This window comes from Dromaius novaehollandiae, chromosome 18, assembly GCF_036370855.1.
Source record: "Dromaius novaehollandiae isolate bDroNov1 chromosome 18, bDroNov1.hap1, whole genome shotgun sequence".
In the NCBI taxonomy this organism is placed as follows: domain Eukaryota; kingdom Metazoa; phylum Chordata; class Aves; order Casuariiformes; family Dromaiidae; genus Dromaius; species Dromaius novaehollandiae.
Genome location: NC_088115.1, coordinates 7,805,672 through 7,832,621, shown reverse-complemented (window position 1 = coordinate 7,832,621; position 26,950 = coordinate 7,805,672). Strand labels below are relative to the sequence as shown.

The following is a 26,950-nucleotide window of genomic DNA, read 5'->3' as shown; positions in this document are numbered from 1 at the left end:
ATACGCGACGTTTCAAGCTGGCTGCAGCCCTACTGTGTTGTGCTGAGGACAAGCGGAAGCACAGGCTGTGCGTCAGTCAACCAGCGGGCGCTGGGCGGCTGTGCGTCTCCGCGGGGAAGGGACGCAGCGGGCTGCACTGCTTGCAACACCGGTTGTAAAATGCCTTTGCTCCTGGGCTCTGCACATGCGTCCCGGCGACGACGGCACCTGGCCTGGGCAGGGAGCCCGGCTGCTCCTGCAGACGCCCAAGGGTGCTGCTGGGGTGCAGAGGGTGGTCCGGGAGGAGGCTGCTTTACGGCCATACGGGGGGCGGCAGAAGCTGTGAGACCCATGCCGTCTCCCTGGGCGGTTCACAGGCTCTTGGCGGCTGGTGGCAGCCAGTCCCCCACGGCACCAGCAGCTCCGCGTTGTCCCCTGGGGGAGCCCCCGAAGGCTTTGGCCGCGCGTGGCTCCCTGGTGCTCAGCCTCATCCCCTCTCTTCCCCTCATCCCCTCTCTTCCCCTCCTGCAAGACAAGGCTGTGTTTTGCAAATCAAAATGAAATGAGCCAAACAGACCCTTTCTTCCTCCTCCATCCCTCCCAACACCACGGCAGGTACATCCGCACATGGCCAGTCCTGCAGCATCGAACAAGGTTCGGTGAGGACCCCAACGGCCCTCTGTCTCGGTGGGGAAAGCCCACCTCTCCTGCAAGGGCGGCTGGGGCGGCTGGCACAGCCTGGCCGGCTCATCGGGGCCCTGCAAAAAGCCTCTTGCGGTACCGGCCCGAAAGGATGGCGAACGCGGCGGGGAGGGTTTCAGGGCAGGCTGGCCGGGCTCTCCTACCGCTCCCGCCAGTGCCTTCCTGCACAGGAGCCCAGGGAAAACACATTTCCTTCCCAAAGCATACGAAAAAAGCCCCACACAGTGTTACCACATCAAACACTAAAAAAACAGCAATACGTTTTAGCAATACTAAAAACAACCACTGAGGCCAGCCGGGCTAGGCTGGGAGAGAGCCAAAAAACCCTGGAGGGGGCAGGAGGGAAGGGCTCGGTGCTCTGCAAAATTTGGATGCTGGCTTTTCCACCCATTTCCACTGGCTTTGCAAGCCTGGGACTGCTCTTGCAGGCCAGGTTTTGCATGTACGGTTTAGATCTAGAGCTATATTTTATAAAAGGTCTGCTAAAGTGTGTTATTGCAGACAAAAATAAGTGCTTGTTCTTTTTTTTCAGCGGCTGTCGAGCAGGAATGCTCTGGCGTGCATCTTGCAGCATTTCCCTTCTGCTGGGCTATTTACATTGAAATGTCTCGAAGGGAAATTTGTGATTAAATTACGTGATTGAGACACCTCTATTCACGCTGGGAAGGCACTCCCACTGATCCATGAGTGGAGCTGTCGGAGCCATCGAGAGCGAAGCACGATTCAACATAAACGAGGGGCCTCAAAACCCACCGACAGAGCATTAGACCTAAACATTGATTTGCTCCATATTAACGTACATCCAGTGTCAGCTTCTAGCAAAAGCAGCCTCCGAGTTCTCTATATATAAAGACTGCATGTTTATGTGTCTTCTCCTGAAGCGTAGAACTAAAAGCCAGCACTTTATTAGGGTGCAGAAGATTTTTGTCCTAATGGAGAATGCCCCCCTCACCCCCGATTTTTCAGCTCTGTTCCCGGGATCCCCGAAGCCACCTTGGCCCCAGACGTAATAACCCGAGCGAATCCCTGGTCCCAGCACGGGCGGGAAATCCGTATCTCCCGTCACATGCTCCTGGCCCGAGCGTGTTTTGCCTCGGAGAAATGTTTCCTGGCAGCATTCACGGCTCTGCATGGAATTGCAAAGGGAGCAAATTCGCTCACCAGCAGTGGGGAGAATATTATTCCCATAAATCACACATGGACAATTACAACCTGGCCGCGGCGCACGCTGCAATTTGGCTCCGTTAGAGACTGGTGGGTGGGAGGGAGCGTCCTGCCGTCTTCGCTGAAACATAGCGGGTGCCTGCGAGGAGGCATCGCACCCTTTAAACATACGGGGTGGGGGAACCCAGCGATACCCTGGGTTTTGCGGGGGGGATTAAAGCTGTCCTCTTTGCAGGGGGACTGCTGCCCCGAGCCCTGAGCCCTGCTCGTGGGGGCCAGGCTGCGCAGCTGCAGCGTTGGCTCCTGAGTTAAGGCTGCAACACGGAGACAGATTATTTTTTTTCCCTGAACACACGTTTTTGCTGTCTCTCCCGGCGTTACGGCGGGTCCTTGCACTGGCTGGAGAAGCAAGGAGGCTTAGAAGTTGTAACGGGCCGAGATCCTGCTTCCAGCGCGCTCGCAGAGGGTCTCAGCGTGCCAAGCCACGCATAAAGGACCTCGAGGTCTGTCCGCCCACCCCACGCAGGCGTCGCAGCGCCGAGGCCCCGTGTTCTGATTCACGCTCGCCACCTCGTCCTGGGCTTTGCTTTTCAGCCACGCGCGTGTGTCCAGAGGCTGCACGACAGACGGGCCGGGCTCAGCCCGACCCAGGAGGAGAGGACAGGCCGGCAGCTGCACCGCCGAGGCTCCCTGCTTTCGGCTGCACCTTTGGGGCTCTGCTGCCCCACGGCAGTGTGGGGCCGTCCCCAGGGCAGTGTGGGGCACCCCCCCATAGCAGTGTGGGGCACACCCCCAGGGCAGTGTGGGCCCGTCCCCAGGGCAGTGTGGGGCACACCCCCAGGGCAGTGTGGGGCATGTCCCCAGGGCAGTGTGGGGCCGTCCCCATGGCAGTATGGGGCACACCCCCAGGGCAGTGTGGGCCCGTCCCCAGGGCAGTGTGGGGCACGTCCCCAGGGCAGTGTGGGGCACACCCCCAGGGCAGTGTGGGCCCGTCCCCAGGGCAGTGTGGGCCCGTCCCCACGGCACTCGGCGGGGCTGCTTGCCGTAGCAACGCGGGCGGGTTGGGGAACTTCGGGCAGGCCGCTGGCCCTTTAAAGCGGGGCCCGGAGGCCCGCGCGGGGCCGGAAGTGGCGGGCGGCGCTCTAGCCTGCCCTTGTTCTCGACGGGTTTCCTGCCTCTCTCTTTCCGGTGGTGGGGCAGCGTGGGCCGCGTGGTGGGGCGGGGGGCTGCGGAGGCCGTGTGCGGGGCCGGGGCCGGGGCCGGTACGGGGGCTGGGGCTGGGGGCAGTAGGGGTTGGGGGTGCAGTATATGGGGGGAGAGCTGGGGGGGGGGCCATATATGGGGGGTGCAGTGGAGGGGCTGGGGGCGCAGTGCGTGGGGTGCAGTAAAGGAGGTGGGGGTGCAGTATGCGGGGTGGAGGGGCTGGGGGTGCAGTATTGGCAGCTGGGGTGCAGTGGGGGGTGCAGTGGGGGGGCTGGGGGTGCACTGTGAGGGGAGAGCTGGGGGTGTGGTGTGGGGTGCACTGCAGTGGAGCGATGTGGGAGGTGCAGTGTGTGGGAGAGTTGGGGGTGCAGTGTGTGGGGTGCACTGCGGGGGGGAGCGGGGGGCACAGTGTATGGGATGCAGTATCGGGGGGGAGCTGGGGTCCCACACAAGCAGCCTGGCTTGGGCCGTACCTTTGGGGGAGGTGTCAGGAGCCCGTAGACCCGCAGTGCAGTGGGGTGTGTGGGTGTGGGGTGCGCAGAGCAGGGAGGTGCTGGGGGCACAGGGTGTGGGGCAGCGGGAGAGCCGAGGTGGGGGGCTGAGGGTGGAGAGGGGCGAGCGTCGAGGCGAGGAAGGGATGCGTGGCCCAGGAGGGTGGGCTGGGTGGGCTGGCTGCGCAAGCGTGGCGCATCAGCCGGCCCAGGGACATTTGTCTGCCTTGTGCCTTTGTCCTGGGTTTTCTCTGAACTTTGTTATCATAGAATTTCCTGCCGGGGTTTAGCTACGAAGAAGCCACAACCTTTAATCATGACTGAGAGTCATTAAGTTTGCAATTGACGGTTTGATTCATCAGGTAAGTGAGAATAAATGCAAGTCTGAGGAGATGCATGCAGCTCCTCCTGCGTAGGGTGCAGCTGTGGAGAAGCACTCAAGCCCTGCGGGTGCTGCTGAGAGCACAGGGCTTGGGAAGTGGCTTGCTGTGTAGTTGGAGCCAGGTGGCTTCAGCCTCATACCAGCCGGCCTCACCCGTGCCCCAGATTAACTCCCACGCAGACTCCGTGCTGGGGTTTGTCCTATGCAGTAACAGGTGTGAGCATTCATGGAGTGTTTTGATGGTCATGTATGATACTGCATACAACAGGTTCCTATTTTAAGCCAAGAAAAAATAATCTTTATGGCTTGCGCATTAGTTTCTTTAATGTATACCAAATCTTCTTTTAGAAAGCATCTACCAAAGTGAGATTGATATTGCCCTTCCTTTGCAGGCAAGTTTTACAGACTTTGCAGTTAGAACTTAGATACATAGCTAATATGTTCTCACTTGATTTATCACTGGTGCTATCCAAATTCCCAAACTTTTTTTCCATGTAGCAGGATATACTCATTGTTTGGATTCTTTACTTGAGCAATTTGTAAAGGTTTGTCTGAGGTTGTGTGGTTTTGTTCTGCTCTTACAACTGTGACTTTTTTTAGTGTTCTGTTTGTCTCCTACAGCTGACGAGCTCAGCTGGGGAGGTCATACCTAAGGAGAACACGTGCTCTCACAGGGATGGGGAGGGGGGAGGAAAGCCTGCACTGTGAACACAGCTCCAAAGTGATCTAGACTTCTGAAAAAAAAAATTTACACAAAGCCACCTCTTTTGCTTGTTGCTCATGCCAGCTGGGTGATCTGGTTCGCAGGGAGGTCACTCCAGATGGTTGCTCCAGTACAACTCAGAAGCTGTCAGACTGTGGGAGGTAGACGGCACTCCTTAAACCAGCTCTGCCATCAGACGATGCTTTGCACATAGCTGCAGCTGCTGTGCTAGCCATAACTGAGCTCTCTGAGTGCGCTTCAGGACAAACTGAATTAACATATCACTGCTGCTGCAATGGGATCCCCTGCTCTCCCAGTCCCAGCTAACTGCTGCCTTTGCATATCTTGAGCTGGCACTAGGATTTGTCAGGCCTCTCTGTGAGCTGATTTAACCCACTAAAACAACAAAAACAAGCCAAAGGGGGGGAAAGTGAGTAGCTTTATACCACGTTAGTGGAGTAAAGATGCCTATGGAAGAGGCAACAGCATCAAAGGTGACATGAGGAAGAGGATGGACTGTGTACCTGGAAGCAGCACCCTTTTCTCCCTGCCATGCTTGGCTTTGTTCTGCTAGGGATCTACACTGCGCTGTAGAGACCGCAGTGCGGACTGTGTCCATGCAGTAGCTGCCAGAATGTTGTATTTCCTGTAGAAACAAAGTTTTTATTTTTAACGAAGTTTTACAAATCAGACACTGCATGCTAGCAGCACCTGAGCAACAAGGATTGTAGTAACATCTGTATCACAGGTGCTCCAGCATGCTGTAGTTCTGTGTCATGCTGTTTTAACCAGCTGTACGAACTGTCCCCATTAATTTCAGTGGAGTGTTAATTTGGGAGCCTGATGGTTTAACAAGCTCTATGTTAATTCTTTGTGTCACATCTGCTTGTCCTTCAGGCGATGCATTTTTGAAGAAATGCAGTTTGTGCTTTACCTGTGTCAGTAGAAATGAAACGGTACATTTGACTCTGGGCCTCCTAGTGCCAGATCCGAGTGCTGTGTCCCTGTGACGCTGAGCCAGTAAAAGCTCACTTTGCTGGCTCCGCTTTGCTTAGACCCATCTGAGAGGTTAATTTTGTGCCAGCAGGCTTTCTGCTGGCCAAGCATCTGACCTTCAACTGTCAGTATAAACCAACATGAGTATTGTGTGCTCTGGCTATTACTGCAGAAAAGCAATCGCATTTCCATCCATGATCTGGTCAGCTGTTTGCTGAATCTAGCAGTCTTATTTTACCATGACACCGCAGTCTGAGAGGAGCTTCTTACATGCTGGAAAGAAGGTGGTGGCCAAAAGCAGTGACTGGCACTGGTGTGCTACTGGAAGTTTTCATGGCAGGAATCCTATGGGGAAGGATTTTAAAGAGCTGGGTAGTGAGGTGCTGCTTGTCCTAGATGCTTCTAGATGATGCTGATCCAGAGAAGACATGTCTGTGTAGGGCAATGGTCTCTAGCTTTAGCTAGATTTCTGGCTAAAAGCCTGAGCAGGTAAAGTTCTCTGTGTTCACAAAATGCTGGATCGACTTCTGTGCTTTGGTCAGTCTCAGTTTTAAGGTACTTGCCTATGGCAGTAAGCGGCGGAGGGGGTTCTTTCAGGCACCTTATTGTGTGTGAGCTGGAACTGGGAACTGTTTCTGGAAGGGTTTGGGGCAGACACAGGAAGCTTGCCTGGGATTAAGGAGGGCTTAAAGTACAGCTTTCATTGCTGCAACTGGCCAGTGGAAAAGAAGGCCAGGTACAGTGCATTTCTGTGATGATAAATTCCAGTCCTCAACTTGCTTTTCACTAATTGATCTGAATAGAGATGCCACATATGGTTAGCGAGGACCCAGGAAGAGGCAACGAGACCTAGGGAGCAGCAGCACAAGTTAAGGGGTGTCTGTGGACTTGGGACACTTCCTATTAAAATCCTTGCTTGCTACGAAGAGCCCCGCAGGTATCAACAGTCAGCCTTGCTGGCGGTTCCCGGGGAAGGTCCTGCTGGCTTTCTGCGGTGTAATTGGCATGAGGTTCTCTGGGGTTTGTGCACAGCAGGATTAGGAAAGAACTCCTTGTCGGGCTGTAAGATGCAAATTCCTTAATTTGGGTTGTCAGCAACTGGCTTCTCCAAAACTGGCTTTGTCTGTGTCAGTGCAGTGGTAGTTTGCCCTCAGAAAAGATGGCAACGCCTCTGGTCGTGTGCCACCGTGTGAAGAATTGGGAGCTCTCCAGTTTCCCAGCAGAGGCATATCAGTGGCTCCTTTCTAGGCAGTGCTGCGTTAGGAAAGCCTTTTTACGATAACCTTGTGGTCTCTTCTCATTATGATGAGATTAGTACTAACTGATAATTAGTTTCATATCTTGTATTTTCATAAAAAAAAACCCACCCTCAGCTGAGAGGCTATTTGTGTATAATAAAACTAGATTGCTTTATTTGATGAGATAACAAAGTAACTGCTATTTTAAATGACAAGCACCTGTGGCAAAGTGATCCAATCCATCTTTTTCACAAGATTATTCCTGAATACCTATTATTATCTTACACTGATGAAAGAATCTGCTGAGTTACCTGCAGCTCTCTTTAAGCTTGCAAGGCTAACGCAGGTGAAATGGAGCACTCTTCAGTGCTCCCCTCTGCAGATGGGTATGAAAGCTTCTCTTTTCCTTCTCACATGTATCTGCTGTATCAAGAAACAAAAGATACTGCTTCTTCCTACAGATCCTACCTAAGCAGGTACTATACCTTAGGTGTGATTGTAACAGTGATGCAATTTAACACCTCCCTTTTGGTCCTTTGTGGACTGTTGTAAGGTGAATATCCTGCCATTTGGATGACTTTTGAATCAAAGCAAAATTGTCATGCTTGACTGATATGTCGTGGCTGAAAGATGATGGAGTTTCCAGAAGTGCTTAGGGAGAGGGAAGTTCACTTCTGGGCTGCAGGCTGGGCTCTTGTGCCAGGTGCCTGTCAAAACTAAATGGTATTTTAAAGCTTAGAAACCTCTTAACCAGTAGTTTTTTGGTCTACACATGTCAAAATGTGCTATGCTTAATACTTTCTGCTCTTCTATTTAGGTGTTCCTGCTGACCACAAAGTGGCTGCTTAGTCTACGCCCCCTCCTAGGTAACTGAGCTGAGCTTGCTGACTCTCTGCCCACCAGATGAGTGGCTGCATGCTTTGAAGCTGTAACCGATCCTCTCTTTCTGATTTGTCTTCTAATGTTGGTAACTTCGTCAGAGCTGCCTAACAGTCTCAGGCTGCAGTTAGAAAACATTTCACCTTTGTGCTGCTACATGCAGACATCCTTTGTTCGATTTTGTTTGAACCAGCATTTTCCTTCACTTTAACTAACGTTGCTCTTTCCTGGGTTACAAATTGATGTTTTCTGCTACGTGAGCTGTCAGAACAAAGCATATGAAGCCTTAGGTAGGGTGATTGCATATAACCTGGCCCTAGTTGCAGCTGGAAAAAGAACTGTGTTTATCCTTTAAATCCAGAATCTGTAAATACACAGCTCTATTTAAAACTTGTCAGACTTTTGATAAAAGACAGAAAAATTGGACATAAGTCACAAAAAAGTCTCCTAAGCTTGAAGAGTCATCATTTTAAAAACAATGCTATTTGTCTGAGGGGTTTTCTGTCAACTAACTTAAATGATAAAGCATTTTCTTATTTCAATTAACATGTAACATAATCATTTGTGAAAGGGCCCTGGATCACTAGTAGTTCTTGACAGACTTGCTCCGTTTGACTACCTGACATACACTTTGAACACTCCTGTCATCTGCCTGGTCTTCCATGCAGTATGCTTGTTCTGACTGAATGTCCTGATCATTTCTTTCCAGGTGGCTGGACTGGAAGATCTTTCTGCCTCATGGTGAGAATCCTGTTCCTGCAGTTCAGTTATCCTGTGTTTGGTCCTTTTAGATAGCAAGATGGTAAGCATGAATAAAACCAACTTCTTAAAGCTGACTCTCTTCTTCCATTCTCCTTATTTAATGCCTGCTATAGAGTGTAAACAAAACAGAAAGACTTTCAACACACTGCAAGTTCCCGTAGGCAAATAAAACTGCTTCTCGTATGTTGACGCCTGTGACCTTTGTCCAGGGCAGTTACACTCCAGTGACATAGTGTTCCCTAGATGCGGTGCTTTGAGGATCTGTAGGAGTAATTCAGTCTCGACAGTCACTAGAGCAGCCCTGAAGAGTTTGAGATCATCTCCTCCGTGTGGCAAGCTCTGTCCTCCACTAGAGGGTGTGAGGCTCCACAGAATGCTTGAATTTCACTGAAACTTGAGAACCCGGAGACTTTCTTCCTTTAATCAGATATGCATGCAGCAAGGCCCCAGTGGGATTACATTCCAGTTCAAGAATTCTGTTATCCGTATTGGCAGCTGTCCAGCTTGCATGCAGATTATATAACCGATCAGCTGCACTAGCAGTGCAATCCATGTGAGCTTCAGCACTGGCCATTGAACATCCAGGAATTACTCTTAAGCAATATGTCTGTGCCCGGAGGGAGGCAGGTCTGCTGGGTGTTTGATACAGTTAATGACTACCTCCAGTACTGAGACCTGGAAGAGACTATTTGGACAGCTGAAGTTGCACATACCAAGTACTCTCCTGCCTGAGCAGTAAAATGTATCCCTGCTGACAGCAGCTGGTACCATAACTTTTCATTTGGACTGTTAAGAGCCTGGCTCCTAGATTTCCTGACATAGTAAGAAGAAATTTCCACCAAATCTGCAGTACTCCCATTTAAACCCAGCCTGAGGCAAGTATGTTGTGAAATACCGTGAACCCATGCTAGTTGCTGGGTTGGGTACAAGCTGTGTGTTTTCCCTGTGCTTAATGCTAACATTAAGTGCTGCAGAAGCTATTTGGCTCATGGTGGCCACTCTGGCTCCTTGGTAGAGCACAGGATTCCTCTCTCGTTAATATTTGCCTATAAAAGCTTTGTGTTCAGAATGAATTTCTGAGCAGAACTGAACCCAGCACCAGTCCTGAGCAATGCTGGCTGTGCTACAGCACTCGCAGCCCTTAAAAAGAAGCATCTAAAGGAGTGGTGGGCATCTTTATGATGGTGCAACTTGGGTTGCCAAGGAGTGTATGATCTTCTCTAGCTGCCGGTACTGGCTGGGTTCAGCAGACATTTTGAAGCTCTTTCATTACGTTGGGGGGGGGGGGGGGGGGGAGCGGTTCTTGTTCAAGGGACAGTGTTGAGCTGGTTCCCTGACCTAATGCAGGCTCTGCTGTGTTGGGGTGGAGGCTCTTCGGAGTGCCCTGGTGAGGCAGCTGAAATGGGTTGGCACTCGTAGCCTGAGTCAGAGTGCTAATAAATGAGGAAAAAAAGTGGTGCCTAGATGAAGGGCAGTCCTCTGCTTGTAGTGGCGTAGCTCCTGAATGCCTGCTTTGATTTTCAGCTCTGGATATGGTCCCAGTGCCCTGTGTCCAGGGCCTAAGATTGAGCAATAAGAAACAGTAACATTCCTATATACTGCAATACTGGAAGGAATATGTCATGGCTTTTCTGCATTTGTTTTATTTTCAAGGAAACGTCGTCCCTTTCTGACCTTGTGGCTTCTGGAAAAAAAATGTTATTTTGAAAGAATTTTAATTCAGAGTAGGTCAATGAGAGCTTGGCTACCACATTCCTTTAAGAAACCATACTTTTTCCCCAGCTCCTCCTGGAAGGTGCCCTGTCTTGTTACGGTCATAGGCACATGACTGCCAAGCGTGGTTCCCAGCCGATCTCTTGGGTTCTTGCTGTGAAAACGGTCCAGCGTCTGAAGTTGATTAGTTACGCTAGAAGTGCTATTATGGCAAAAGCCTCTTCGGGCTGACGGATAGTCAGGATACAGCTTCTGTGGACTCAGTGCGCCGAGGTCTCTGTTTACTGACATGTAAAGTGGATTAGAGATTGTAAACACCCTTAATTCTAGGAAAGCAGAACTGACTTGTGAAAAATGGGTCAACTGTGTATTTTGGGCTGTGTAAATTGTAAATCATACTTAAGTATCTTGTTTGTTTATCAGCTGAAGTGATTCTCAAATTGCATTGTAAAAGTGGCTTCTACCTGTTTGGAGCAGAGTGATGCGGCTCCTGATTTCCTTCCTCTTTCCCTGTTTGCCCCTCTTGACCATGGGAAGATGGGTGCGCCCAGGTTTGCTTATCAATTGCCCCTTTGATTTTCCTACAACTTAAAGCTGCTGTGAGCCTTTTAAATAGCAGCTGAGAACTCAGTGCCAAGGCAAAGAGGGCACTCAAACATCCTAGCCAGGAGGTGTTGGTATTACGTGGGCATGTTTTTAACCCGGAGTTGTTTTACCAGAAGAGTTTTGCCCACTAACTGGGCAAATGTTTTCACGTAAAAGTGAGTGATGTCAGATAGCTTGTCTCTTCCAAGCACTTCACGTGTGCCTCGCAGGTAAGCCCACGGAGGGACGTGGGCAGCGTGACGGCTGCTGTGGGCCTGCCGTGCCCCAGGAGGGGTGCAGAGGGGCTCGCGGGCACGGTTGGTGCCTGCGTGGGGGCTGCAGCGCTGCGAAGCCCTTGCGGGGTGCTGGGTGCTGGTGCACTGCTGTCGCCTCGGACAGCCGCGAGTACGTTCCCCAGCAATCCCCAGGATGGTGAGCAGGGCTGGCTCTGTTGCTTGTCCCCTGCAGGAGGACCTGCCTCTCCTTTGTGAGCACGTGGGACGAGTTACGGGGAGGTACTGGGCCAAATCCCGCAAAGGCTGCCTTCTCCCGGCAGCACAGCCTAAATACCCATCCGAATGAATGGAGAAGTCGGGTTCTGCCTGCATTGCTGCTATAGTCAACTCTCGCAGGCTGGCAGCACCACGTGTGTGAAGTTCTGTGTGTGGACAAGAAATAAGATCAGGGCAAAACCTCCTAACCAGCCCAGGTGTAGCTCTGCAGGGACAGTGTCCTTCTATACTCAGCCATGGTTATTTCATGTCTCTGGGACCTTCTCATGCTTAGAAAATACTCAGAGAAATAGAGGGAGCACATGCTGTGGAAGCAGGAGCCAGGGACGTGTGCCACAGCCCGGTGAGGCAGGCTGACATCCTGCAGCTCGAGTCGGAAGAGATTTGCATCGAGTTGCTGCCAGATGGACCACTGAATTGCTGCAGTCCTAAAGTCAGCTTGTGTTATGTTTGCCCGAGGGTGTCTGTAGCTGACAGCTTCTTTCCAAGCCAAGATGCTCACTGGTTCATGATCTTGCCACCCTTTTATTTTAAAGGAGCTGCAGTTGCCTCGATTGGATGCTGGCCCAGCTTTGCTGTTTCTGGAGCAGGCTGGGGTCTTTCAAAGCCAGCTGCATTTCAGACTAGATGAGCCTTTTGGTTCTTGACCAAATCTTTCTGCTCGGGTTAGGCTGAACACCCCATTTGGTGCTACGTGACTCAGTGGCAGCAGTTCTTCGGGGAGAGCCCTTGAATGCAGCCCTCAAGCCTTTACTCCCTTGTCCCTGGGCCCTTGGAGCTGTGATTTACCCCAGCTCTCCAAGCACACTCCATTTATTTTCCTTCCCCTGCTGGGAAGGAGGTTGCGAGCAAAGTGCTTTGGCCACTACTGTGGTTCTGTGATTTTTGTAAATAAAACCTTACTGTTAAAGCATGAGTAATTGTTTGGAAGACCTTTCTCTGTAGTTTGCGTCCTGTGCGCTGTGATAAGGCTGAGCCATGCACTTGTTTGTGCTGTTTGCGAGACATTCCTTCCTGAGTGGGTAAGAATAGTTCATCTCAGGAGTACATGAGTCTCCAGAGCAATGAGTTATCTGCTTGGACAAATTCCACACGCTGACTGCGAGCCTGAGAGGAAGCGTGCTTTGCTGGAGCAAGGCCTTTGCTTGCTGGAGGGAAGGTTGCTCTTTGGCAGGTTATAGTCCTGGTTGCCCTCTAAGCCCTGCATTTATCCTGCCCTTGGGGAGCACGGTGCTTACGCTCCTAAAGCAGCAGAGCCCCTGCGCTGCCTGTGGGTTTCTATCGCTTTTGACCTTTGTCTCATGCTGTCAGCCTGCTTGAAAATTGCTCGATGGACTGGAGCACCATTAAACCATCACACGTGTGCATCCCTGTTCCTGCAGGCCTGGATGTCCCCTCTGCTCTTCTCATGCACTCTTGAGTCCTGGGGCATTTGCTGGTGCGTGGCATTTCTCTGCCGTTTCAGCCTTGCGCCCTACCGTGGTTCCTCCCGTCGGTCCGAGCATGCGAGATGGGAGCGGCTGCAGCTCACCAGCCCGGCAGAAAAGCATTTTATTGTTTTTTGCCAGATTAATGAGCTGGGCTGACCCACAAAAAGTCCCAGTGGGCCCTGGGAGCAGGGCAGCCAGGAGCAGGACATGGTGAGGAGGCAGACGTCTGCCTTTTGGCAGCATCCAGCCATCAGATCAGCTCTGCTGGTCATGGAGCTGCAGCCTTGCTGGCACTGCTTGGTCCAGCTGATGCCCTTTTCTTGATTCCTGGATTTTTGACAGTGAGGTCATGCTTTCCTGGTCCCATGGCTTTCAGGGAAAAAGTCCTGCTCATTGTGCATTGTGCTTTTTGGGTGGGAGACTGAGATCAATCATCAGCTCTGCTGTAATGTGAGCCTAGGACACCAAACACAAACTGCTCGCAAACTTTTCTCATGCTTCTAACTACAGAACTGGGTTTTTTTTGTTTGTTTGTTTTTTAATGTGTCTTTAGTAGTTGTTCTTATCACAAAGTAAAATCCTGCTGGACCGAAGGCCCTGGAGATCTTAGCACTGCAGGTGAGGTCAGTCCCAAACTCTGCTAGCCAGCGGCCAACGTCTAGTCCTCACTGAAACTGCGCTGCTGCCCCAGGAGAGCTGGCTGGTTTGCGGGGTAACAGCCAGATCTTCACCACAAAAATGGGTATGTGTGTGCTGAATGCAGCACGGTAGGGTCACGCATGCTGCTGAGCAGTACCTGCTGGTACCATCATTGCATATGCATTTGGGTTTCAGGAAACACTGCCTTTTCTGATATGCAGCTGATTCCCTTTCCCTGCTAAGAAGGTGCCTGCAGCCCACACCAGAACAGGGCTGTGATGCCGTCACCATACCCAAGGGCCAGCCCTTGTGTGGTAGCTTCCATGGGGAACTTAATGTTTGATTTTTCAACCTCTTTGGCCAGCAAACTTCTTTTCAAAGCATAAAAATTTCTGGTCAAGACTCCTGGACTAGGATGCAAATTCCCTGCAATAACTATTTTTTCTTCCGTAACAGGAGAGGTCTGGTTGCAGGCCGAGTAAAACCGGTCGGAGTCCTCTCTGCTGCACTTGCAGGCGCTGGTGGTAAGTGACAGTGCCACACACCGCTCTGCCACCTGCAACGCCGTGCGATAGGGAGGTTCATGCCTGATAAAGTCCGTACAACCTGCTAAGGCAGGGCAGCTGGGTTCATCATCCTTCCGACTAGCGGGAGCTAATCAGGATCTGCTAAATGGAAGAAGAGGGAAATCAATCTCGGTGAAGGTAGAGCCAGGCTGTCGGGCTTCTCTCAGCGATGCTGCGTTTGAAGCATTTGAGGTTTTTGCTTGGCTTGAGCAGGCACTGCGCATCCTCCATGCTTTCCAAAGGCTGGGGTTGGAAATGTCTCCAGCACCAGAGGCCCCGAGAGCTGCCCCTCTGCATGCCTGGGTATCACAGACCATCGCCTCTCTCCGTACACCCAGCTGGTGAGACGAGCGGCTGTAACTAGGTGGTGAACCGGTCCCTGCTCGTCTGCCAACACAGGCACGAGGTACAAGCAATAGCCAGCCCCTTCCCAGCAACCGGGCGTTCGTTTTCCAGACCAAGGTAGTCCTCCAGGTGCGGGGATGATTCTCTCTTCCAGGCAGGGTTTGAGGAGGTTATTTTATTGATCGGGTCACGGGTTTGCCTCTTACACAAGAATCCAGGTCTTGAAGCCCTGGTCTGACCATCTTCCTCCAGGAGCTCCACTTCTAAGCTCCAGAGAGTGTGGTCACAGTTTGGCTCTCACGTATTTCCACAGGCTTGCAGGTGCTCACGCTGAAGGATCACAGGGAGTTCCCGGGAGGAAAGGTGGGTCTTTGGCCCTGCTGTGGCCTCCTCGAGAAGGTGTTGCTCATCTTAACTGTCCCCGGGCTGAAGGATGCTGCCGGGGCACTCCAGCCAGGCTGGGATGTCGTGATGCTGTGAATGTTTTCTTTTAAAACTGATCCTCATTCCAGCGCTCTAGAATTGCAGCTTCTTTTTTTAAGTTTCCTGCAAAAGAATGTGTTTTTTCCTCTGAATTTGGCCTGATTTGGGCTTTTCAGTGTTGGAATTTCCTGTGGGATAGAAAAACTGGGCCTGGCCAAGGTGCTGTAAAGATGTGTGAAAATGTAACCTGCAGCGGGACGCCCTGCTTGCCTCCCTTCTTAACCGGTCCATGCGCAACGTTTGGGACTTGAGGGATGGGGCCCCTTCTCTGCATCCCTGGGCTTGGGGCAGGAGCTGCTGCTTCGGGCAGCCAGCGGGGACGGGCGCAGGGCACGAAAGCGTGCAGAGCTCCCGGGGCGAGGATGGATGAGAACCTCCCTGTCCTCAGGGTGGGAGAAAAGGCCAGATTCCCCCAATGGAGCGCTTGATACTTTCTAATTTTAAGAGGGGCTTGTGGAGCTGGGGAGGGAGGATGTTTCCTCTGGAGGAAGACAAGTGGTCTGTCCTCGTTCGTGGCTGTGGACAGGCTTTGCGGTGCCCCGATGGTGCCTCGTGGGGCTGTAGAGGGAGGCACGGTGCTTTGCCGGTGGCGGTGCAGCCCACGGGCCCCTCCGGCCTCGGCTCGGCACACCGGGGAGGATGGCAGAGGGGAGCTTTCGGGCCGCCTGCGTCGCTGGTGCCAGCTCTTGGTGCAAAGCTGCACCGGCAGCCAGGGCCGACATGCAGCTCGGGGCAAAGCAAATCCTCCATCAGCCGAGCATGAAATGCATATGTACGTGCAACCAAATGGAGGAGGAGGCAGAAGCGTGTGCGTATCGCACCTGGTTTTGCCTCGGCTACGGGCACAGCAAGCTGTGAGCGCTTGGGGGCTGGGCTGGCGGCGAAGGGAGGCCGCTGGGGCAGGCAATTCCCCGGCTGTGGCGAGCGGAGGCTGGTGCATGCAGCAGCAGCGGGAGCTGCTTTGGCCTCCAGAGTGTTTTCCAGCAAGCCCCTTTCTTGGAGGGTTTTCTCCTCTCGCACCGAGCCCTGAGGCTCCCTCCTTGCCCTCCTCTGGGTGCTTGCCTGGCGCCGGCGGGGCCAGACGGTGCTCTCCAGCCTCCTTCCGCTCTCACCTCGCCTGCTCCTGGTTTCTGCTTAGGTCAGAAAATCTCGGGTCCGTGTCTCGCTGGCGGACCTTGAGCCGGGTCAGGAGTTAGTTAATCCTATCAAGGTATCATGCAAACTGTTGAACTTTGCATTGTCAGAAGAGGAAACATGTGCTTTTGCTCTGATTTGCACAGGAATTGAAAGCACGGGGAGTCGGACTGTGGCCGTTTCTGCTGTGTAAACAGCCGGGGGACTGCCCGGTTTCCACCTTTCCTCCCACTCCGCTGCCCATGGAAGAGGCTTTGGCAGCGCTCGTAGAGCTTCACATCTGGGAAGACTGTTAGCGGCTGCTAGGCCAGGCCAGACTTTTTCCTGGATTTGACTGTAGCTACCGCAAATGTTCCAGGATTTGAGGGTTTTTTTTTTTCCACCGGCAGTTGCCGCAGCAAAATTTTCCAGTGCCCCAATGAGCGGAGCAAGAGGGCTCTGCTCCCCGGGCTGGTGTCCGGGCTCTCTCCCTCCGGAGACCGCGGCGGAGCATCCTTTGGGCGCTTGCAGGCGGCGCTGAGCGGCCCTGCTCCGGCCCCTTCCCCACTGTTTACAGGCGGAGAGAGGTTGTGCCTGGGTATCCCACGCTCTGCTCCCGGCTTGCGTGAGGTGCAGGTACCGCGTGGGCAGCGGGGGAAAGCAAAGCAAGCTTAAAAGAATTTTTTTTAAGCTCCGGCTATGAAATCTGCTGGGCCTTGGAGCCAGATGTGATCAGGCTTAATTGGACAGCTATTTCTTAAATATTTAAAAAGCTGCCTGGAATAAACTAAATGCTTCCGAGTAGTGACCCAAATTCCCCTTGCTGTAAATTTCATTGGAAAGGGGATTTGTGCGGCTGCCAGGAGCGAGGCACCGCGCAGCTCCGGTGAGCCGACCCAGTGCGGGCCGCCCGAGCGCCTTCCTCCGCAGGTTTCTCAGGAGCTCGCTGCCGCGCGTCCGTGTGGCTCGTCGCTCTGGCCTTCCCCTCCCTGCCTCCCTTTTCTTTCCTCCTGAGGAGTCATCTGCAGCTCGAGCACCCCTTGGAAAAGCTTTCTTTTCTTCCCCCGTCCCCAAAGTCCTGGCTCTCCGCGTGCGCCACATGGGACCTCAGGGAGGGATGTGTCGGTAGTGCCGGTGGCATGTCCTGTGTCTTCCTAGGGAAAACTCCCCGGAGAGAGCCAGTACCGGCAGCGGGAGCTGTGCCGGGAGGAGAGCGGGAGCCGGGACCCTCTTCCCGCTCCGTAGGATGTGGCAGGAGAGCGGCAGAGCCGCCTCTGAAGGAGGCGCTTCCCCCCACGAGGCCGGTCCCAGTGGCCGGGAGCGAGGCCCAAGCAGAGGAGCTCGGGGAATTTGAGTTTACTGCTACTTCAAAAGGTAGGTTTTTAATGAATAAAGTGGTTGCACCTAAAATATGGTCTCTAAAGGGCGAGAAAAGAAAACGTGGGCTTTTCTAGGAAGGCAGCAGGCTCTGGCAAAGAAACCCGTCCACCGGGAAGCAGAGGAGGGCTGAGGTATGGGGTCTGGCCTCCCACCCCGGAGACCCCAGGCAGGGGCCGTGCCCGGGAGCCGGCTGGTGCCTCTGGCTGGGGGCCATGAGGGGCCGTTACACGAGCGGGGATGCAGCCGAGCCGGGGGCGGTTCCTGCCGGCTGGCGCCCCTCCATGCTGCCTCGGACCGGCCGCCCTGGCCCGGTTCGGTCGACGCGGGCAGAGTTAGCAGACCCTTTAGCAGCGGGGTAGCTCCAGATGAGCGTCGGCGAGTCGGTCCAGAGTGGCTTCCTCCATCTCTTCCGCCAGCCGCTGCCGCCCCCGTTGCGGGCGGACAGGATCTGACACGCACCAGCCTTGCAGCCGCCGGCACAGCGTCGATTCGATGCCCCCAGACGCCGGGTGCCGTCCGCGGCCTACGTCGAGCCTGGGAGCCTGGGCCTGGTTCTGCCTGCGGCACGTCGCTGGCTGGAGAGCATGGCCAACACTTGTTCGGGGGGTAAAAATACCCCACGCCGAAGCAGACGGGGTGGCTAGTGTCAAGGCTGGAGGCTGGAAAGAAGTAGCCCCCTCCTCTACTAGCTGTCCGCGGGTCTCGCTTGCGGCTTCCAAGCTTCGGGGAGCGCAAGGCCTGGCTGGCGGCGGGGTGCGAGTGGATCTCGCTGGGTGATTTTGCAGTCGCCATGAACCGCAGCGAGGAGCGGAGGCGGGAGGGGAGCTTTGTGTCCGGGGGCCCCTCGTGAGCCACTCGCTGTTAGGCTTAAAGAAAGCACGAAGAAATTGCTGTGCCGGTGCCCCGGAGCACGGGGCCGTCCTTCATCCCGGTGAGCGCTCAGCAGCCGACGGCCGGCGCGGTGCGGTGCAGGGAGGTGCGTTCTTGGGCTGAGTCTTGGCAAGGCGTTTGCAAGGCTGATCCGAAGCAGCAGCCTTTCTGCTGCCTCCCCCTGCCTTGGCTTTTGCTGCCAGCGGAGGGGATGCTCGGATGCGGCGAGCCTGGCTCCACGCTCCCGGCCCTGGGAGACGGGAGCCGCCAGGGCGCTGGCAGCTCCCCTCCTGGGCTGGCCTGCCCTGCTCCCCCTCCCCGGCAGCTAACCGAGGCTCGGTGGGAGCGGCGAGAGGTGCTGCTCCCCCTCATCTGTACGGCGGTGATTTATTTCCAGGAGTTAAGCCCCGGGCTTGAACACCGAGGAAGCCCTGGGCTTGCGTTGCGGGCTGTCTCGGAGACAGGGCCCTGCCGGATGGCAGGGTCTGGACTAGGGCTGAATTAATTTCCCGTGAATTTGAGATGCTCCATTGCTTCCCCGGACTCTGCTCGAGTCGCCGGTTATTTATTTGCCTGAGGCTTAACGACATGGCTGGGGATTTTGTCGAGGCAACGGCACGGGTGTTCGCACGAGGTTCGCCGCCACCACCGGTGCAGAGCTTTTTCTTAGGCTGGCCACGACTTGGGGTTTCACCTGGGCCGCAGGTGGCTTTGCCTTGCCTGCTGCCATATTAAAAGGACTCTTTTATTTTATTTTTTAATTATTATTATTTTTTTCCCCCTGCTGAAAGCAGCTAGTGGCGAGGCCGCCGAGACGGCGTCGCTGACTCCCGGGCGCCCGTGCCCACGCCGGGAAGTGAGTCACGCAGGGGCTGAGCGTTTTCACACGCTGCAGCGCATGGGGGTTTCGCGGCGAGACACTTCCCTCCTCCAGCCAAACCACCCGGGACTCCCGGCAGGCAGGAAGGCTTTGCGGGGGCAGGTTTCTCAGCTCCCTTCTGCCTTGATCGGGGGCAGTGGGGGCATCACGGCCCCTTTCAAAGACAAATAGGGTCCAGGGACTGCGGTTTCGGTCGTGGCAGCGACCGCAGCTCCACTCCTCTGTGCCCTGTGCAAGAGGCAGCAGGGCTGGAGCCGGCAGAATATCTGCTCTGAACACCAAAGCGGTGCTTTTCTCCTGCAGCCGATGAGGGGGTTAAGTGAAAAAATGATATTTCTTGCTATCTCCTTCCTTGTGCTTTCTGATCTCCGCCAACGGAGCTGAAGATGGGGGAGGATTTTTTTTCTAAATTTAGCTTTGGAGAAATTGCTATAACTAATCGGCTTTAGGATGCTGGGCTCGCTCTTTTATTTTATCTTTTTTTGTCGTTAAGACCTTGTCATGTGGCTGTGGGCTGCAGCTTGCCGGTTCTCCCTGTTTGCTGGGCTCTTTTTTTTTTTCCTGGAGTCAATTAATAACCCACAAAAATAACACCTCCAGCTGTTCCCTCTGCAGCTGCTGGGCTGGAGTCTAATTATGGGGCCCTGCAACCCAGGCACTGCTTTGCATGTAAAAGTGCCAGTGAATAGGAAGAGGCGGAGGAGATGGTGAAGCAAAAAAAGACTGTGGTCTGAGGTGCTATTTTTAGCCTTTTCAAACAAATGTAAAAAGACCCTTAGGCTGCTTGTGTCCTGCTAAATCTGATCATATGCACAATATTGTTCCCATGGCACAGTGCATCAGCCTTGTCTTTTTGGAGGGGGGGAGAGTTAGACTTGCCTACATCTGAAAGCTCCTGCTGGGTTAGTTTGAGAAGTGCTGTGTTGAAGTGGCTTATGTCCATGTGCTAACGTTTTGTTGAAATCACCTGTAGTTCTCTGTGTGCTGCCAAATGTGCCAGGGCTGGATATGGCCACAACAGTGATGGGGAGGGAAGGCTCACAGTACTGCGGCTGCTCACCCAACACAGAGCTTGCATCTCAGAGCGGTGGTAAACTGCTGGCCCAGTCCCCTTTGGAAAGGCCTTTTCTACTGAGAGATACACGAAATGAACTCATCTTGAGCTCTGGTGGATGTGCAAAGATCTACTCCCACGCCATCCTGTTTATCTTGCACCTCCTGCTTCCCTAGCTGGATGTCATCTTTTGGTGAACGTGCTGGGCAGATGTTGTCTCTGCTACTTGGGCAGGCTGGGAGTTTACCAGCCCACGGTTCGGGGCAGGCCCCTGCAGAGCTTTTAGCTTGCACTGCCTCTGGGGAGAACGAGCTGTGTGAAGCCATCCCTACATGGGCCACCAGTGCTAATGGAAAAAGAGAGAAGATGAAGGCCTGGGCCACAGTTAGGGAAAGAAACTCCAGCTCCCTTGTAAGATTGTGAGGGGCAATACGAGGACCTCTGGGAGACCTTGCAGGATCCACACTTTCTGTGGGAGCTGGATGAGCTAAGCCAGCTTCAGCTGACCTGACTTTAGGGCACATCCTTCTGCCCAGGATCTCCTGCTGGCTGGGTCAGGGCCAGCAGAAGTAGCTGGTGATAGATTCACAACGGCTCACTTGAGTCTGTTGCCTTATACATTAAAGTACAACTCTATCTGGAGAAAGAAGGGCTTAAATAGTCTAGTTTAGCATCCTATGAGGATGATATTATTGCTCTGTTGGTTCTGCCTAGACTTCCACCACTGACCTCATCTGCCCTCTTGCTACCTGCTGGGTGTTCAAGACCTCCCTCCTCTCTTGCTCACAGTGGAAGCAGTGCAACAAAGTGTTCTCCCTTGTATATTAGATACCTCCTCAGTCACCCAGCTGGTCTCAGTGCCAGTGGTGGTGCTGGTCCCAGCTCTCTGGAGTTATCTTGACCTCCCACTTAGTGGTTTTGGAGGGCTGAGCCTGCTCCTGCCCCTGCTGTTGAGGACTTTGGCACTGATGAACGTTTCTTTTGCGCTCCAGGTGAGCACTTTGGCTGTTCCAGGGGTTGACTCACCAAGATGGCTTGGCCTGTGGGGTGCAACCAGGAGAGAAAGAGGCACAGCGTAACTACAGTGCTCCCAACACCAACTGCCTCCTGGCACATATGCCAGAGCAAATGTCCAGGAAGCACACGGGATGCTGGGGATGGGACACTACATAAGCTGTGGGCTTGTTCCCAGGCCAGACAGCGTTGCATGGCTGGGGTGACATGAAATGGTCACTGCTGGGTCTGTGACAACAGGGTATATGTCCCCTTCCCTCGACAGCTGGGGTGGGTGTCTCAATCTGGCCATGCAAAAATAAGCGGGTGATACATCCTGAAGAAAGGTAAATGTACATCTTGTGCCTCCTGATGGAGCTCCTTTGAGCACTGGGTGAACAGCACTTGCCAACGCCAGGGCAGCATCACGGGGATGGGAATTGATGGTGTTGGTTTTGCTCTCCAGGAGGGAGTCTTGATAGATCTGCAAGGGAATCTTCTGATCGAAGCCAGGAACATGCAAAACTTCTTAATTTATACTTTCCTAGTGTTTCGAGGCAAAGTCAAGAATATTCTGCTCTTTATAGCAGAAAGTCTTCTGTCAGAAAAACCAGCCCAAAGTCAGACAGGGCTCTGTTACTTCTTACACAGCCCAGTAGCCTGGCGGGTTTGGATCCATTCCAGGCCTTTGCTGGCCGTTACGGCCTGCTGGCTGCTCCCTGCATCTGCCTCGGCAATGATAAGGGAGAAGGAGCACGTACTATAGGAAGCTGGAAAGAAAACATTCAATTCACTGAATCTGCAGGAGCAGGACAGGATCGGTCAGCTGGCCTTGCACAAGCTATTACCTCTTCTAAATCCCTCTGGACAATTGTAATGGGACACATGGGTTCTCATTGTTGTTGGGCTCTTGTTTAATTCAGACTCAGGCTGGTTATGACCAAAAGCAAATAAAACAGAACAGCTGTTCACTAGCTAATTTGAATATTTAGTGGTCAGGCATTAGGCTGTAGCTACTAGCTTGAAACCACGATTGCAAATAGGCTTCCTGTGCTGGAAGCCATTCAGTTCATTTAAAGCAAATTATTTAGAAACTGCTATTTAGAAGCTGCCCTCAGAAAAGTCCCCAGAAAACAGGCATTGCAGAGCCAGAGCTTGGCTCAAATGGCAACTCCACCTCTTCCTTCTCTGCTCAGGCTCCCCGTGCCCAACGCTGACAGCTACAAGAGCCATTAGGTATTAAATCTATCATCTCTCATCCCTGGACAACTGGGGCCAAACTCTCTGTGAGTGTCACTGTGGGAGCTCTGCTAACACTTCACCTCACCGGGGATAGAGGATGCTATCAATCTCTGTTTAATCTTGTCTAGCAAAGAGATGGCTTTCCGTCTCGCAGTACATTAGCCAAATTAATTCCAGGACAGGGAGAATCAGCCAGTGGCTTCTCAAGGCTGTGGCAGATCAGTGTTGCAGCCGTGTCAGGCTCAGCAGAGCTGCTGCTTGCAACGCACCAGCTCCCCGGACGCAGGCAGCCTTCTGCTTCGCCGTGCTCTCCGTCTAACGCATTTCGGGAGCGCTGAACTCCCCGGAACCTGACACAGACAATTCAATCGGAAAGAACATCTGTCTCCCAATTGCGCCTCCATTCAGGCCGTCACTGCTGCAGGCGGGTGACTCTTTTTTTTTAATGTCTTGCTTGCTTTCTTTAATCTCCAAAACACAGGCCCTCCTGCGGAGCACAGGAAGGTTCCTCCCCCTCGACAAGGAGAAAGAAATTAGCAAGCAGATCGAGCATGGATAGCAAATAATGAGATTGCCTTGGATACGGGGCCGGAATTCATGCAAAGAATTCTGCTGATCGCAGGAGATAAGCAGTCATTTCTATGGCCTGCCAGCAGCATCATGAGACTTATGTTTCTCAAGTGTTTTCTAAGAGATCCTTGCGTGAAGGCTGCCAACACAGGCCTGATCCACAGAACTATTGTGCTGGTTTAACCATTACACTTAGGAGTGTGATTTAAAAAGTAAACCCTGAAATAGCTATACCAGTAGTTATTTCAGTATGCAAGTGCCTCATAATGATATGTCTCATTTTCCTTCAGGCATGGGAATAAGCTGTACAGATAGGAGCACTTTCCTACCAGCAGAGCAGCAGCCACAAAGGCAGCTTGTGCTCACTGAACTGCAGTGAAAGGGGTGCAGTGTTTGCCCACGGGGTGCAATCCAAGTGCTGGTGGAGTCAAAGCGTGCTTTAAAAGGAGCTGGATTTGTGGAATACCTTTAATAATAGGCAATTGTTTCTTATTACTCCTCCGCTATTACAAAAAAAAAAAAAAATCACAAAATTTACAGGCAAACAAGGATAAAGGCTATACCTAGTTAACAACCAAACATCTTGATTCAGTGCTTACTGAAGTAGATGGGAGTATTTATACTGTCAGACTCATTAGAAAGAGGGATATTAAACAGCCTTTCTGTTTATTTTTATAGGAAATTTACTCATCCTTGCATATGCTACCCCTCTTGGCTGAGATCAATAATTTTCTAAGGATGGAAAAGTGTCACTAACTGATCAGACCCAGGCAGTCCTCTGAGTCACCATTTTAAAGAGGCAACTGGTAACTGCATTTTCACCATTAGGAAGCTCTCACCGGAAAGCTTCCAGAGGGTGCCAGTTGGGCACAAGCAGTATCACCAAAGGCACTTGGTAAAGTTAGGCATCTCACAGCCCTGGGCATTGCCAAAAGTTCAGCAGAACCATGCCCACTTGCAACTCTAGCCTCCTGTATTATGAGCATGGCATCTTCCACCAACAATAAAGTACCCCAACCAAGAAGTTATTGTCCAAGCATTTTTTCATCTACAGTGGAAAATATATTCTCTTTGAAATCTTCCCTTTCACAGTTTGGCTCCCCCTGTGCCATCTCTTATGTCTGATGGATAAAATCATGTTGTGGGTGCCTAAGTATGTCCAAATTTTCGCCCCCTTCCGACGTCTGCACTGTCAACCTTCTGAGTGTTACGAATAGCCAACATGGGACTGGAGTAAGTGTCAGATTTGACACTTCATCCAGGATATACACTATGCTAGTTTTCATCACACTTTAATTATTCATGTCCTGGCAGCCCCCCCTTTCCCACCTGCTCGCTGCTGCATTAACACCGCGTTGCTTACAAGCGCTGACACTGAATTCCACGCAGGAAGCATCGTACAAAAGGTTATGGGCTTTGCAATGACAGGATGTGAATAAGGCCTGAGATGCTTTCTGTGGTCACATGCTCATCCTGATTCATGTATTTTATGAATCAGAAGGTAGTCCCATTTGCAAATGCTCGTCTGCATAACTCTTGACATGTCCTTGGCATCTGTGCTCTGATGTCTGCTGCTGGAGTCCGAGCGCTGCAGCTGAGTGTCTCTGGCCATCTCCCAGCCTCCGATTCAATTTTCCTATCGGTCACTTGAGAACACAGGAAAAAACATGTTTCTGACTATTTGTGACATCAAAACACAAAAGGCTCCAGGGTACAAGTTCATTTGAGGATTTTCTACACAGTGACACACGGGAAAGTTCAGATAACTCAAATAACAGTAAAAAGCTAATACACCTTCATTTATATTGCACTAAACTACAGCAAACTAAGGCCAGTTTACTCCTGAATGAAAATCTCTACTTGAGAGTTTAATGCCCTTTAGCTTTCATACATTAACCTCACCTCCCTGATTACTGGCAGGTCTGGACACATTCTCCCCAGTTTCCAATCTTGTCAGCGGTGGAAAACTACTGCAAAGCCAAAAGGCAGCAGCATCTGGAAACGAGGTGATCACCCTGCAAGTCAAGAGCTGTGGTCTGTTCTCTAGTACTGACTTAGAGTGACAGAGTATAGCGTTTTCTGAGCCTCAATATTTATATCTTCATATTGGGATTATTAATATCTTCCCTGTCATTACAAAGTGCTTTAAGATCTCCACAAATATGTGGAAATACTGCTCCTCTTGTGCATCACTTCTGCAGTACGTGTTTTACAGGGAGCTTTCAAAAATACAAACAGTTGTTACAGACCAGCATATTCAGACACGTCCCTGGAGTACCTAACTTGGATGTCACAATTACTATTTTTCTAAAAGCAAAGGACTGAAGAAATTCAGACTACCTCTTATGCAGCAGCACCAGATGCTGGCTCCTCAGACTGACATAGGAAAGAAAAAATTGTGACACCTCATTTAGTATCTACAGTGTGTTTAGTACGAACTGCGTGCAAATTAGAATTGTATGTCCCCAGGGCACAGTTCTGTCCTATTAACTGTTTGTCAGTCATCATGCTTATTTTTTTTTTGAAACCATTGTCACTCGGGACCTTTTTTGTGGTTTTAAAGGCTTAGAAACTGGGCATTTATTTCAGGTGAGTGAGTGGTACATAAAAAACTCCAGTGACTCAGATGGAATGGCTTTATAGGGGATTACCCTTGAAGAACTTCAGTATTTCTGAACTCAAAATCTGATCCTTTGTTTCACACACTTTTAATGTACTTAGTGCTTAGCAGCAAGAATTTGAATGAATGCACGTCCTGTCTTGTTGAATACTCCTACCGATCTCCTCTCTTGCGCACAAAAGCTGTGAAGATGAGACCTGCTGGACAGTAAGAAGCAACGACCACTTCACTCTTATTCAGACCCTCCGAGATGCAAACCAAAGAAAACAGAGCAAGTTTCTGCCTGCTGAAATTCCACAGGCTTACACTGAATTACAGCAAGGCCTGGAGGCATTCTGGATCTTTTCTTGTATGCATGCCCAGAACATCAGCCCCACGCTGCTCCCAGTCAATCACACCTTAAGTTAGCTATCAGTATTAATAAGGGCTTGACTACCAACGGTTCTCATTAATTTCCATGAGAGTATTGCCCGAAACAGAATAAATAACTGAGCTTTGAGTTGTGTAATCAGAATTCACAATGGGAGGGAATGCAGTCCAGGAAACATATTCACATGGTGGGGAGCGACTGACCTTAGTTAACCTCCACAGGCCTCAACTTCCCTTCCTATCTTGCAAGCTGCATTCCTTATTTTCTGAAAATATAGCTTGGTTTGTACTTTCAGCCTCTGTCCTCTGGGCTTCAATCCGCAGCATGCCTCACAGCATTCCTTAAACATTTCACCCACCCATTTCTTCATTTATATTCCTTCTAACAATTCATTGCTGGGGCTTTCGTAAGAGAAGAGTCAACGGGAATATAAACAATAATAGATGTATTTTAAAACATGCTCATTTCCTTGGCTGCATCTCTCTTGTTAAGATTATTGGTTCTGTACAAGATAGATAGCATAGACACTTGCTACAATTCAGCCTTTGAATTATGCATTGATAATATACTTTGTGAATAAAGTTCAAATACCTTAAAAAGTCTTAATGAAGTTTTTTCTGGTTACATGGCCATTTGGTAAAATAGAGAGTAATGGCACTTTGTAAGAATTTAAAGATTCCGCAGAATCTAAAGAAAGAAATGTTATGAACAGAGGAGAATCTGAGTGGGCGTAAATTCCTCAGCCTGCCATGCTAGCAGGATTATATCTCAGGCTTTCAGAGCAGGAAAAGGATGTTGCAGGCATAATAGCAGGGAATATCAATCAGATAACTAAGTCTGATTACGGAGTTACTCAATTAACTAGTTAAGTTCAGCTATGTGAACACAGCTGGCCAAATGGCACAGCAGAAACAAGATTTAGAGAAACAGTTTCTCAACACATTAAACAACTTCTTGTTACAACTAGTTTCAGATCAGACAAGAGACTAGTCTTGACTAACTTTAAAAGACCCGTGGTTTGTGTAAGAAAGAGCTGTAGCTGAATCACTAATGAATAGTAACCGCAAGTTCAACCTTCCTAGAGAA

The 26,950-nt window shown here is 51.5% G+C and overlaps 1 long non-coding RNA gene and 1 other non-coding gene across 6 annotated transcripts; both read left to right on the top strand.

The window, feature by feature from the left end:
• Window positions 1-3,329: 3,329 nt before the first annotated feature.
• Window positions 3,330-26,452, top strand: LOC112985343 (uncharacterized). Of its 5 annotated transcripts, none has more exons than XR_003259738.2 (4): window positions 3,330-3,901; window positions 7,676-7,724; window positions 8,447-8,539; window positions 24,795-26,452. It is a non-coding gene; the product is annotated as an uncharacterized LOC112985343 (long non-coding RNA). The 5 variants fall into 5 exon arrangements; XR_003259735.2 differs by lacking the exon at window positions 24,795-26,452 and adding an exon at window positions 10,153-10,282; XR_010392138.1 differs by lacking the exon at window positions 24,795-26,452 and adding an exon at window positions 8,743-9,776.
• LOC112985357 (small Cajal body-specific RNA 16) lies at window positions 4,005-4,188 on the top strand. Its single transcript, XR_003259743.1, has one exon. It is a non-coding gene; the product is annotated as a small Cajal body-specific RNA 16 (non-coding RNA).
• Window positions 26,453-26,950: the final 498 nt, after the last annotated feature.